The 13,099-nt window shown below is 45.8% G+C and overlaps 1 pseudogene; it reads right to left on the reverse strand.

Moving 5' to 3' along the window:
• Positions 1 to 13,099, reverse strand: part of LOC130376779 (sodium channel protein type 4 subunit alpha-like) — a 257,529-nt pseudogene that overhangs the window by 126,058 nt on the left and 118,372 nt on the right.

Below are 13,099 nucleotides of genomic sequence, written 5' to 3' on the forward strand. Positions count from 1 at the left end.
ACGACATAGTGGGCATGAATCTCATTACAAAAAAGATGAAACAGAGAGATCAGATATGAAACATGGAGATAAGATATGAAACATGGAGGTAAGAAACTATTGCTCATGGTGTAGTGACTACATTATGGGTTTGTGTTCCCCTCTTACTGATCGAGTGGGAGGGAACTGGCTATGAGTCCCGGGGTCTAGGGGGACTGTTTATGCGGTTGCACGAGTTGTTCTAGCCATGCACTGTGAGTGATTGTTCTGCTCTGTTTCTTGGATTAAAACGGTTATTATTATGTTGCCTTCGTCCTCCTTTACCTCCAATACTACAATATAATGAAACCTAGGTAGACTTACTTACAGCTGTATGTCCTGCAAGACACAAATGTTTTTCCTTGCCATAGCCCTGCTGTGTGCAATATATATATATATATATATTTATATCTATTACACGGGTCTTTTCAACGTTCCGTTCACTTGCATGGGCACTTCACAACTTCCGGCGGTCAATTATTTTTGGATAATTCATTGGCAACGGATGAACAACGCCCCTTAACAGTGGTATAATGAGCACATACCACAGCCTGTCATGATCTATTGCTTAAATAACTGTTCATAAACAATCACTCAGGACAACCCGGTATCATGCCTTCTCTCCTCATAGTTACGGACATGGAGCGCTTGAAAGGTTTTTAGGAGCGAATTGTCAGAATGTTTTCGTGCTATACAGGACTAAATGTATAAACATTCATTTAAATTGAGATGCACGTTTGCTCATAGCAACAGAAATTATTATATTGAACTGTCAATTCAAGGGGGATGGGCGAGAATAGGGATATAGTGTCATACCCTCAGTAGGCATTTCATTCATTGATACAATTTCTGAAGTGGCATATTAATGGTCAAAGAAAGATTTTGCCATCTGACCCCGCTTTCGCGTGGCCAAAAGAGAAAACCACCAACCACCAAAGCAAGCTTAGCTTACAGTGACTTAATCTTGCCCTCGAGTGTGCACACTGTATGCAGTAAACTAAGTCACACCCATAAGCTAGTATCCAGTTTATTGGATTCTTGTCCATCACATCGGGCAGAACTTGTCATAAATTTACCGATAAACAAAGCCCACCTCATTGAAATACTAGTAATAACTCAACCTCTGTGAAATTATAGCGGGCCCTCCAATCACAGATCTGCACAGCATTTTTCCTTCACAACAACTGCAGAGTCAGTAGCATTCTGACAAAGGAGCGTCTTTCATTGAAGCTTCACCTTCCTATGCTGGTTTGAAGGGTTTATTTCCTTACAAACATTTTCGTTTAGATATTGATGGTCAATTAATGAATTAATAAAATAGGTAAAGTGTGTTGTGTGTGTGTATGTGTGTGTGTTCCCCTAGTGTGTATGCCTGTTCCCCAAGGACAGGTTACCGCGGCCGCCGGGTGATGGAAAGGCCCCCCAGTATGGTCCCAAACTATAGGGTGGGGCCCGTTGTACTCTTATTTATGCTGTGTGTATGTGTGTGTGTGTGTGTGTGTGTGTGTGTGTGTGTGTGTGTGTGTGTGTGTGTGTGTGTGTGTGTGTGTGCTCTGCTGTTGAGCTACAGGAATCACCAGCAGGATAATTGTTGAAAAGATATTTAAAAATAAATCTTATATTAAACTGACCGCATCCCTCCAGTTTTCCATTGGTTGGTAACATTGCCCTACACGCTGCTAGTTAGAGAGATAGAGAGAGACCGAATGGTTGAGCGGGCTTGAATTGTGAGAGAGAGAGAGAGAGAGAGAGAGAGAGAGAGAGAGAGAGAGAGAGAGAGAGAGAGAGAGAGAGAGAGAGAGAGAGAGAGAGAGCGAGAGAGAGAGAGAGAGAAAGAGAGAGAGAGAGAGAGAGAGAGAGAGAGAGAGAGAGAGAGAGAGAGAGAGAGAGGGAGAGGGAGAGAGAGAGAGAGAGAGAGAGAGTGAGAGTGAGAGAGAAAGAGAGAGATTGAAAATCATCTTTGACGTTGCTCTACATACAAACAGGACAATGGACTGATAGGCAGCCATACAACATTGATCTCTGAGAGCACACATAGTGTGTGTAGATCTTAAAACAAGTATAAATATTAGTCTCTCCTCCTCTAGGGGGTCTGAAGGCTATCTCTCCTCCTCTAGAGGGTCTGACCTCCTCTAGGGGGTCTTAACGCAGTCGCTCCTCCTCTAGGGAATCTCAAGGCGGTCTCTCCGCCCCCATTCTGCAGGGTCAAGCATGGCTTCATGTTGAGTGTCTGAGGAAGCTTCGGTAGCCCGCGTGTTGCGAGTTCTGTTCACAGGGATCCACCAATGGAGAAGCTGGGTCAAACTGTATGTGTGTGTGTCTGTGCTGATGCGTGTGTGCATGCGTGTGCGTGGGAGTGTGTGTGATTTCCAGGCAGTGATCTAAACAGAGTAGGACTCTCTCTCTTCTCTAAGTCAAAGTGACAGGCCAGACGGGAAGTCCTGCTGCACGCACGCACGCACGCACGCACGCACGCACGCACGCACGCACGCACGCACGCACGCACGCACGCACGCACGCACGCACGCACGCACGCACGCACGCACGCACGCACGCACGCACGCACGCACGCACGCACCAGTTTGCATCCATGAATATGCAAACTGAAAGAATGAAGCAGGACTGGAGAGGGTGAGAGAGAGAGAGAGAGAGAGAGAGAGAGAGAGAGAGAGAGAGAGAGAGAGAGAGAGAGAGAGAGAGAGAGAGAGAGAGAGAGAGAGAAAGAGAGAGAGAGAGTGTGAGTGTCTTCACAGTGTGTGTGAGTGTCTCCACAGTGTGTGTGAGTGTCTCCCCAGTGTGTGTGAGTGTCTCCCCAGTGTGTGTCTCCAGAGCGTTGGACTGGGCTGCCTGGTCAGCACCCTGGTCTCTTCTTCACTCAACACCCCTCCTCATGGGTCCCTGTTTTGATTTGTCTTTAGTTTGGTGACTAATAGTGTTTCCTCACATATCGTCTATTGACCAAACACAGAATCAAACGTAATGAACCCAATTCACCAACAGAGAGACAAGAACGTACTGTGTCCCTCCGTCCTCACGCTCGCCAGTTCCCTCATGCACCCCCACAAATAGAGAGAGAGAGAGAGAGAGAGAGAGAGAGACAGAGACAGAGACAGAGACAGAAATAGAGAGAGAGAGAGAGAGAGAGACAGAGAGACAGAGAGAGAGACGAGAGAGAGAGAGAGAGAGAGAGAGAGAGAGAGAGAGAGAGAGAGAGAGACAGAAATAGAGAGAGGGAGAGAGAGAGAGAGAGAGGGAGAGAGAGACAGAGACAGAGACAGAAATAGAGAGAGAGAGAGAGAGAGAGAGAGAGAGAGAGAGAGACAGACATAGAGAGAGAGAGAGAGAGAGAGAGAGACAGAGAGAGAGAGAGAGAGCGAGAGCGGGAGATTGTCTTTTTGTCTGTTTATTTCTCTCTCTCTCTCTCTCTCTCTCTCTCTCTCTCTCTCTCTCTCTCTCTCATTTTCTCCCTCTCCCCCTCTCAGTATCTCTCTCTTTCTCTCTCTCTCTCTCTCTCTCTCTCTCTCTCTCTCCTAATCCTAACCCCTGTACCTCCAAAGACAGCCGCACTTTGCACACATGTTTGTTACCAAGGGCTAGCAATGAGCAAAGAGCACAAGAAGAGGAATGCATTTTTATTCTGGATAGGCGCTGGATAATTTCTTAGTGCTGCTTAACTGATGAGTGGGTCGGCTTAGCTCAGGAGGTAGAGCAGTTGTCTTGTAACCAAAAGGTTGGTAGGATCCCCTACCAGTTCGATCCCCAGCTCCCCCTAGCTGAGTGTTGATGTGTCCATGAGCCAGACACTTAACCCTAGCTGCTCCTGACGAGCTGGCTGTCGCCTTGCATGGTTGCTAAATGCCTATTATGAAAACATCAAACCAACAGCGGGAACCCAGGGAAGTCCTCGTTGTCATAAACATTCCTTTGTAGTGCATATGCTTTCGGACCCCCACAGGAGGGACCAGCCATTCATTATAGAAGGGAGCAAAGATCAATTGATTGGTTCCTCCTTCCTCCACAAGGGGAAACGGAGGTGAGTAACACACACACAGCTGACCAGCGGAGACTCACCACCAGGTTCCCGATGACCATAACCAGCATGAAGACCAGGATGCAGAGCGGCTGGCCCGCCACCTCCATGCAGTCCCACATGGTCTCGATCCACTCGCCACACAGAACGCGAAACACAATGAGGAACGAGTGAAAGAAGTCCTTCATGTGCCAGCGGGGGAGAACACAGTCCTTTGAGATCTTACACACACAGTCCTACAGAGAGGGACAGCAGGGGAGAGGAGAGGGGAGGAGGGGAGAGGAGAGGAGGGGGAGGAGAGGAGAAGGAGGGCAGAAGAGAGGAGAGGAGAGGAATGGGGAGGGGAGAGGAGAAGGGAGGAGAGGAGGGCAGAGGAGAGGAAAGGAAAAGAGGGAAGAAGAGGGGAGAGGAGGGGTTGGAGAGGCAGAATATGATTAGGGGGGATAAAAGGGGATAAAGAATGTGATATAAAACTTTGATGGAAAGAAAATATTTTGATTTGGATGTCCCTCAAAATACACTTATTATTCACAATCATGTTTATATACTTGCCTTGCATTTGCTGGTTATTCGTTCAGTATTGCCATGCAGGGACGAGAGAAAATGACTAATTGGTCTGCCTTTAAATGTTGCATTTCAACCCTATATACTGCGCCCACTCAGAGCACTTTATCAGGCGTCATTCACCCATCCGCATGACCCCGGTGGTGGAGAACCCCCCGGCTCCGCTGGAGCAATTACAGGTTAAGTGACTGCTCAAGGACACTTTGACTGGGATTTCTTCCGCCAGGAATGGATGGATGAGACTCTGAAAGCTGACTGCCAAACCAACTGATGTAGTTCTGTCCCCACACAGGCCTAGTTCTAGAGATACTCCTAGAGAGACTCCTAGAGACACTCTGCTGGAGACACTCCTACAGACACGCTGCTGAAGACACTCCTAGAGACACTCCTAGTTACATTGCTAGAGACACTCCTAGAGACAGTCCTGGAGACACTCCTAGAGACAATCCTACAGACACTCCTAGAGACATTCCTAGAGACACTCCTAGAGACATTCCGAGAGACACTCCTGGAGACACTCCTAGAGACACTCCTAGAGACATTCCTAGAGACATTCCTATTCACCCTTAGAGACACTCCTGGATACATTCCTAGAGACACTCCTAGAGACATTCCTAGAGACATTCCGAGAGACACTCTTAGAGACACTCCTGGAGACACTCCTAGTGACACTCGGCCCTATCCTGCATCCCTGGTGCTATTTTGACGTTTCAGAAACCACTTGCGCCACAAACCAGGAAATACCTGGTTTAAAGTCAGTGGCGCGTTGTTCAGATGCTATTTTAGGGGCGCATGCATAATGTTGCTTGTGCACCTCACGCATACACTTTGCTTCTCTCATCTACCTAGCCACAAATTCTTGGGAAATTATTTGGGAAAGAACAGCTGATACAGCGGTAATAAGTTGTACTTTTAAATCAATGCATCTGCAAACACCGTACAGCAAACACATATTTTCTTGAGACATCGTGTACATGCCCATAACTTTTAGGATTGACGAGTATTTGATCGTGAGAAAACATTGTTTTACCGCGAGTGAGTGTTAAAAAGAATGAATGAATGCGGGCGCGCGTGTGTCCGTCCATCACACGCAAACTAAACACGTAACGCATAATACAGTCCATGGCAATTTATATTAACGGGGGGACACATGCATATTAGGAACACAAGTCGATAACGATAATGCATACAATAATGATAAGAAACAATGTTTATAATGTATTGCGTTTTTCATTAAATATCATTAAATAGAACCACATTAAATAGGACTCAGTATTTGAAGTTGTGGAAGAAAACCTTATTCCATGTGTGAATTAGGCCATATTATTTGGCCATAAACTGAGCCATTTGAAGTTTGAAATTCATGTGCATCTGTCTCGGAGACTGTAGACGCGCTGTCAAAATATCAACTCGTCAGATTCAAATGCGAAAAAGGGGATGGGAGCTGGCACTCTTATTGGTTTATTGCACGTTACGCCCAATCCACACCTACGGGTAATTAAGCTACTTCAGACCAACCATTTTCAGATTTGCGCCGGGTGCAAGACTCATTTTTCGCCCCGGTAAACTAGCGACATCGCCATAGAACCGCCCACAAAGCTACTTGCGCTTGGCGCTTCTCACTTGCGTTTCAGACAGTTCAAATAGGGCCCTTAGAGACACTCCTGGAGACACTCCTAGTGATACTGAGACATGTATTGGAGACACTTGTAGTCAGACTGAGACAGAGGGCCCTATTTAAACGGTCTGAAACGCAAATGAGAAGTGCAAATCGGAAGTAGCTTTGTGGTCGGATCTTTGGCGCGGTTGCTATTATACCGGCGGATGAATGACTCTTACGTCTGACGCAAATCGAAAATGGGTTGGTCTGAAACCTAGGTGTGTTTTGGGCGTAACATGCCTGCAACAAACCAAAAGTTCCATCTCCCATCCCCTTTAAGAGCCAGTGCATTTGAACTTGGCGGGGGAGTCAGAGGGGAGGTCAGAGAGGGGGTAAGAGAGTGGGGTCAGAGTGCGGGGTCAGAGGGCGAGGTCACTGGGGGGGTAGGAAGGCGGGTTCAAATAGCGGGGTCAGATGGCGAGGTCAGAGTGCGGGGTCAGAGGGCGAGGTCAGAGGGTTGGGTCAGAAGGCAGGGTTAGAGGGCGGGGTCAGAGGATGGGGTCAGAGGGCAGGGTTAGGGGGCAGGGTCAGAGGGTGGGGTCAGAGGGCGAGGTCAGAGGGTGGGGTCAGAGGGCAAGGTCAGAGGGGGGGTCAGAGTGCGAGTTCAAAGAGCAGGGTCAGATGGTGGGGTGAGAGGGCGGGATGAGCAGTACCTGGTAGTTCTTGCCAAAGAGCTGCATGCCGACCACAGCGAAGATGAAGACGATGATGGCGAGAACGAGCGTGAGGTTCCCCAGTGCACCCATGGAGTTACCGATGATCTTGATGAGCGTGTTGAGGGTGGGCCAGGAGCGAGCCAGCTTGAACACACGCAGCTGAGAGAGAGGGAGAGAGAGAGAGAGAGATATTAAGGATCTTTCAGTCTGTCTGTCAGACAGTCTATCTGTGTATGTGTGTTTGTGTGTGTAGGTATTTTTCCTCCCACCAGTCTGAAGGAGCGGAGGACGGAGAGGCCCTCCACATCGGACAGTCCCAGCTCCATGAGGCTGAGACACACGATTATGCTGTCGAAGATGTTCCAGCCCGTCTGGAAGTAGTAGTAGGGGTCCAGAGCGATGATCTTCAGGAGCATCTCCGCCGTGAAGATACCAGAGAACACCTGGACCACACACACACACAAGCACACACACACAATCAAACACACCCACGCACACACACACTCACGCACACGCACACACACACACAAATAAACACACACACACACACACACACACACACACACACACACACACACACACACACAGACACATGTACGCACGCACTTAAGACCATGCACCACACACACGCACTCACACACACACACAGGCAAAACATTAACAACATAAAAGACCATAGAAAACACTGTGATATTATAGATAAAGATTAAAGATACATTTTCCTATTCCTTTATCATATTCAGTATCAAAGTTTTCTATGATAGGAAACTGGTGCTGCTTCTCACTATATCTACGGCCACATGTCGAGAGTAGTCTCTAAAGCCACAGCAGTGGGACACCACCAATAACATTTTTTCAGTAGAGATTCAAAGCAAATACATTCAATTCCTACCAAAAGATTTAATTTCATGAGCATTGTTGAATAATTTCCTGCACAGTCTTGGCCATGCTTTGTCCTGGCCAAGACTCTGTCCTGTCCTAGCCAATACAGCAGCACATGAAACACCAAATTACCACAACTAGACACAGCAGCTACCGCCAGAGGAACAGCCACATGGGTCAGTGAGGAGGTGTGTGTGTGTTTAAAAGAACAAACAAGGAACTTTGTAGAAACCAGGATGTTTCGCTGATTAGACTGTTTTCTGAGGCTCCTGCCATATCTCTGTCTGACTCATATTCTGACACTATTCTGACTCTCTATCCTAAGACTCATAAATCTCTCTAATTGTCTCTTTCCCCTTTCACACTACCCTCTTTTCTGTTGATGTGTGTGTGTGTGTGTGTTTGTGTGTGTGTAGACATGCATCTCCCCGCTAGTTATTCCAGGGCCAGGATAACCTCATATCCTGGCCCTGAGTATCAGCTGACACACACACACACACACACGCACGCACGCACGCACGCACACACGCACTCAAAACACACCCACACACACACACACACACACACACACACACACACACACACACACACACACACACACACACACACACACACACACACACACACACACACACACACCAGTGCCTCTAATTGTGAACTGAATAAGGGGACAGCCTTACAAACTGTACGTCCACACCAGAAGCGAATTGAGCGACCAAATCGCCGAAGTCATTCACTTTCTATGGGCAAGAGCGACCAAAGCGACCAAAGCGACCAACGCTACCAGCGGCCAAAGTTGAGCGACCAGAGCGTCAAAAAAAGTTGAACACTTTTTAACTTTATGCAAATGACTATGACGCGCTTCAGCGGCCAAACACTGACAGCCAATCGGAATGTAGACGCTCTTCGCTTGCGTGGATCCCAGGGAACACCGGCAGGCACTTTGGTTCCTACCTACCTTTATTCACTCACTGAACAAAATGTCGGCTGAAGTATTAATCGCGGCTGTAACTGGGCACCCGGTGTTGTACAACCCAACCCTTTTTCAGTGCAGAGATTGAAACGCCATAGTGGTTTGGATACCAAGTGATGATAAGCGGGAGTATGTATACATCTAGAACGTTCGTATTTAAGCGGGAATCATTTTCATTTGCTCTCCATGCCACCAATCTAACCAACCAATCGCGTGTAGCATGCTTTAAACAAAACCAAAAAAGTTTTTGAAATCGTCACATAAACAAACTAATCGACAAGACGAGGGATAAATGACAAGGGATATATCTCTTGTCTTTTATCCCTCTATTCACGGAGCCTGAGGTGAATAATTGTTAATTAAATAGTCTCGATAGATATATAGCCTAGTCAAGTCTATTAATACCAAACGACACAAATCGTCGGGAATCCATTTAGGTGGTTCGGCCCACACAGGACAGTAGCCTACAAGACCACACAGAACAAGTCTGGCTGGACATACACAATAAATCACATTAAAACTAGACACGCGTTGATAGATAGATAGACTAGATAGATAGATATGTTCCATTATTTGCCTTGCGGAGCCAACCAGTCCTGTGCACGTATGCAAATTAGCCATGTGCGCCAATGTCTATTTGTTTTGAGTGCGACGAAAGAGTGCAGATCATGATTTGCAGATGCAGATCAGTGAAACATATTTTCACTAGCCTACTACAGCATGCAGGGTTTTTTGTTCTCGGTTGTAATTAGCCTACATTTTAGGAGTTTTTTTATATTGGGGGGAATCACTGTACTACTTGTTGTCGAAGCACTTTATCCAACAAGCAAAACCGTCTCGGCAATATGGCCAAAGTGTATGGGAGAGTTCACTCTTTGGTATGGCTGTCTGTACTAAAAGCATACGGCTCCTTTAAATGCGTCTGCATAATTGAATTGTACGTCATGAGCGACTTGAGCGACCAAAGCGAACAGAAATATTCGCAGCGAAACTTTGTAAGCGACCAAAGCGTCAAAGACGCTTTGGTCGCTCCTGGTGTGGACGTACAGTAAGAAGCCCTCTCTTAGCCGTGGTCCACTCATTACTGCAGGAAGAGTTACATCACACTAGGACACATTACATGGCTCAAACACTGCCTGACACAACCCCGCCTGGAAAGGACTATGGTCTGGCAATTACACTACTACTGCTACTCCCATTACTACCACTTCCACTACTACCAACTGCTATTATCACAACAAGACCACTGCTACCACTGCCACTAACACTACATCTACTACCATTACCACCGCTACCACTACTATCACTACCACGACTCACACTACCACTACTACTACCGCTACTACCAATACACAACTCTACCAATACTACCACTACCACTACTACCGCTATCTCTACACTACTACTACCATTACCACTACTCCCACAACACTAAAACCACTACCACTACTATAAAACTACTACCAGCATCATTACTCTAAAACTACTACCACTGCTACCAAGACCACTACTACCACTACTACCACTACTCTTAAGGTGCGGCCACACCAGACGCGTATCTCGCGTACTTTGCGTATAAAATCGACATTTTTTCCATAGGGAACCATTGGTTTACGCACGTATTACGCGTTTCACGTGTATAAGCAACATTTTACGCGCGTATAGCGCGTATGTGGCGCGTATATTTACGCGCAATACGCGTTATACGCGCGTATATCGCGTACATTTCAAGAGTTCAAAAAATTGAACTTTTTACGCTCATACGCATGACGATTAGCCGCGTTGCCCAATCAGCGTTGAGCTTGACCCGACGTCACTGGCAGAGAGTAGTGAGCTTGGACAGAAGCATACGGCCGACATTTCTTTATTCTGTGTGGAAATAGTAACATAGTTACGCCATTAAATGCTTTTATGGAAACATTTCTAGCGAGAAATGTGCATTTTACTTTCATAATGTTCGCTCGGTGAATGTGAAGGATGTTTGGTTTGATAGTTATGACGAAGAGGGAACGCTCCGTTCACTTGCATGGACAGAGTCTCTGGCTACTAAGCAACCTCAACGTCTTGGCGGACTATATATCTGCTGATCAACACTACGAATGCTGGAAACACACCAGACACACCATGTGAAGTTATTTAACCCGATTATTGTTATTTATATCCGAGATTATTTAATCTAACCCGATCTAAACTCTATCACCCAAACACGGCGGCGTTTGGGTTTCCTACCTCAGACTCCAGCGCAGCTTATCCTGGGGCAACACACACACACACACACACACAGCCACGGCCGACAACTTTCTTTATTCTGGGTGGAAATAGTAACATAGTTACGCCATTAAATGCGTTTATGGAAACATTTTTAGCGAGAAATGTGCATTTTACTTTCGTAATGTTCGCTCGGTGAATGTGAAGGATGTTTGGTTTGATAGTTATGACGAAGAGGGAACGCTCCGTTCACTTGCATGGACATGGACTCATCTAGGCGAGTGACGTATGCGCGTATGGCGCGTATTGCGCGTATGTGACCATTTTTGACACAAAATGGTCAAGCAACATTTTACGAGCGTATCTCGCGTAAAAATTACGCGAGATACGCGTCTGGTGTGGCCGCACCTTTAAACTACTACCACCTTTCCAAAACTACAATTGAATAGGTTGCAATTGTATGGTCATACAGTATAAAGACTGTTGCCATATTGTAATACAATACTGTGAACATATATATTGCATTGACACAATCGTATCAGAATTAGATAGAGGGGAGAAAAATTTATTTTGGCGTGACATTTTTTGCGTGTGTGTGTGACCGTGAGATTAACGTGTAATTCCGGCGAAAATTGAACCCAGGGTCTTTGTTTTGGCATGAAAACCCATCAAATAAGCCGTCCAGATACCTTTTTCATTGAAAAATGATTATTAGGGTTTGCCCGGCGCAATGTTTGGCGTCCATGTTATTGGCTTGGGGCATTGAGTTTCGCTTCCAAATCGACATTTTTGAACCACTAATATTGTTAAAATTAGCACCAAACCTATACAGTAGCATGACTAGGCTCTCTACACATAAAACGAAGCACAAACAACTTAGTTTGCAAACCCGAAGTTTACTTAAAAAGACAGTTTTACAAGCATTACTGGGAGGTCCGTGTTTACAGGAAGTCCACACAAGTCGATTGCCGAATGCGCCGGAGTTTAGTTCAAGGAGGAAAGTTTTGGAATTCATAATTAATATAATTAATATTTATCAATAATATATAGCAAGTGTTGACATGTAAATTGAAGGACTTGCATATGTAGGTTACAGTTACAAAATATTTGTTCGATACAATCAAGAATGGCACGCTGTTGACAGAAGAGGCACTGCACACGTGTTTGATGCATAGAGTGACCGAATGCGTTCAGTTCAAGGAGGAAAGTTTTGGAATTTATAATTAATATAATTCATATTTATAATAAATATGTAGGAAGTATATTAAAGGACTTGCATTTGTAGGTTACAGTTACAAAATATTTGTGACTGTAACCGGGTAAAACACAAACACGAACCATCTCTCTCTCTTGACTTCAAGCTGTAGATGGGTCGTCTTCTCCGGTGCTTGAGTTGTTCTTCTCTCTATGCGTTAATCACGTGTGCAGTGCGTCTTCGGTCAACAATGTGCCATGCTTGATTGTAGCGAACAAATATTTTGTAACTGTAACCCACATATGCAAGTCCTTTAATTTACGTGTCGACACTTGCTATAGACTATTTATAAATATCAATTATATTAAACTTTCCTGCTTCAACTGAACCCCGGCGCATTCGGCAATCGACTTGTGTGGACTTCCTGTAAACACGGACATACCGGTAATGCTTGTAAAACTGTCTTTTTAAATAAACTCTGGGTTTGCAAACTAAGTTGTTTGAGCTTCGTTTTACTAGGGACCCTAGTCATGCTACTGCAGAGGTTTGGTGCTATTTTGAACAAGATTAGTGGTTCAAAACTGCCGATTTGGAAGCGAAACTCAATGCCCCAAGCCAATAACATGGACGCCAAATATTGTGCCGGGCAAACTATAATACTCGATGGGAGCTGGCACTCTCATTGGTTTATTGCACGTTACGCCCAAACCACACCTACGGGTAATTACGGCTTACTTCAGACCAACCCTTTTTCGATATGCGCCCGGGCGCAAGAGTCATTTTTTTGCGCTGGTTTTAACTAGGGACATCGCCGTTAGAACCGCCCACAAAGCTACTTGCGCTTGGCGCTTTCTCACTTGCGTTTTAGACCGTTAAAATAGGGCCCCTCATCTCCTGGCATCATGAAGACCTT

Source organism: Gadus chalcogrammus, chromosome 23, assembly GCF_026213295.1.
Source record: "Gadus chalcogrammus isolate NIFS_2021 chromosome 23, NIFS_Gcha_1.0, whole genome shotgun sequence".
NCBI classification, from domain to species: domain Eukaryota; kingdom Metazoa; phylum Chordata; class Actinopteri; order Gadiformes; family Gadidae; genus Gadus; species Gadus chalcogrammus.